The 1,965-nt window shown below is 49.6% G+C and overlaps 1 non-coding gene across 1 annotated transcript; it reads left to right on the top strand.

Moving 5' to 3' along the window:
- The first annotated feature begins 804 nt into the window (after window positions 1-804).
- Window positions 805-949, top strand: LOC114610595. The gene has a single exon (XR_003709707.1). It is a non-coding gene; the product is annotated as a small nucleolar RNA SNORA48 (small nucleolar RNA).
- The last annotated feature ends 1,016 nt before the right edge of the window (window positions 950-1,965 follow it).

Genomic DNA, 1,965 nt, shown 5'->3' with positions numbered 1-1,965 from the left:
ACACACACATAGAGACACACAGACACACACACACTCACACAGACACAGACACACACACACATACACACAGACACACACACAGACACACACACTCACACAGACACACACACATAGACACACACAGACACACACACACATACACAGAGACAGACACACATACATATATATGGTCCAGGTGGTGTAGTGGCCCATACTTTTTTCCAACGTTGGGGAAACAGAGGCATGAAGATTTATGTGAGTTCCAGGCTAGTCAAGACTACATGGTGAGACCTTGTCTCTAAATAAATAAATAAACAAACAAATAAATAAATAAAAATTAAAAATATCCCAGCATTTGGGAGGCAGAGGCAGGCGGATTTCTGAGTTCGAGGCCGGCCTGGTCTACAGAGTGAGTTCCAGGACAGCCAGGGCTATACAGAGAAAGCCTGTCTTGAAAAAATAAAAGAAAAGAATATTCATTCCAGGGTCTAAAGAGATGGCTCAGGGGTTAAAAACACTGGTTGCTCTTCCAGAGGAGCTGGATGCAATTCCCAGCACCCACATGGCAGCTCACAACTGTCTGTGACTCAAAGATCTGACACTTTCACACAGACGTACATGCAGGCAAAATACCAATGCACAAATCAAATATTTTTAAATAAAAAAATTAAAGATTATTTTATTTCATGAATCTTATAGAGATTTGTGGGTAGAATATATTTTTTTTTTAAAAAAAGCAATTCAATAATAAAAACACAAACAGCCTAATTTAAAAATCACTCAGCCTGGGACCTAGAGAAATGGCACTGTAGTTAAGAATACTGGTGCCCCCTGGCAATGGGCAGAGACACTCCTTGTTGGTGTTGGCATTCTCATATCAGTTAGGGGCAGAGCAGATGGCAGTCCTGTGTTCATCCTAGCCTGATGCCTGGCTTGGTGGACAAAGCTGTTTTATGCGTAAGACTCATAAAAATCAAATCAAATCCAGGCAGCACAGTAAGAGGAAGACAGACAGAGACCTGTGGACCACCATGCCACTCCAGACCTGCCCTCCAGTGCGAGACACAGGCAGGTTATAGAAACCTGCTGGCTGATGTGTCCTGTGGTGTAGATGGAGGATGTCACCCAGGGGCCCGCCAGCTGTGTGGCCAGCCTGCAGACAGAGCCACCACGGTGTGTGAGTCTGTGGTGGCAGAGGGGAGAGAAAGAGAGGTGGAGCAGCTTGAACATTATGAAGAGAGATGAAATTGGAGACTCCCGAGAGGAGGAGCCTGTTGTGAGTGGTCAGCCCTGCTACCTGGGGCCATGGTGCGGTCGAGCTGTTGCTGAGGGCCATGTCTGAGTCTCGGTAGCAGGGGTTGGTGTCAATGTCTGTGGCTCATATTACCGCTAGAGAGCATGGGGGATGTCCCTGGTCAGGGAAGCCACCAGGGACCACTTGGGTGTTCGCAGGCTGTGCAGAACTCACCCCATCCCTCACTGGATGCTGTATTCTGAAGAGTTGACCCCATCTCTCATCGCTGGCAGCACATGGGAGAATGAGCCCTACCCTACACCTCATCCAGGCAGCACAAAGGTGTTGGCCCAGGTAGCAAGGGTGAGGGGTGGGAGTGAAGGAAGGCTGTGAGGTTAAGGGTCAGGGGAGAGCCACCCCAAGGACATGAGTGTGAGAGAGCTGGCCCTGCCACTTGTCTGCCATGAGGTGGCATGGGTGCAAAAATGATGCCCCTAACACCCCTCACCGCCTCTGCCAGTTGAGAAAGCTATTCAAAAGGTCATGAGCTCAGGAGAGCTATCCTTCCCCCTCACCAGCTTTAGCACTCAGGAAAGCGGGCCCTGAATCTCCCCTGGACAGCAAACCGAAGTCCACTCTGGTAGTGGGGGTGCAAGCGAACCAGCCCCAAGGGCAAGAGTGTGGGAGAGCTGCCCCTCCCCTAGTCTGCCATGAGGGGCATGGGTGCAGGGGTGATGCCTTCTCTCCCTTAA

Source organism: Grammomys surdaster, unplaced genomic scaffold (genome assembly GCF_004785775.1).
Source record: "Grammomys surdaster isolate TR1022 unplaced genomic scaffold, NIH_TR_1.0 126048, whole genome shotgun sequence".
Taxonomy (NCBI): Eukaryota; Metazoa; Chordata; class Mammalia; order Rodentia; family Muridae; genus Grammomys; species Grammomys surdaster.
This window is presented reverse-complemented; position numbering and strand designations above follow the sequence as displayed.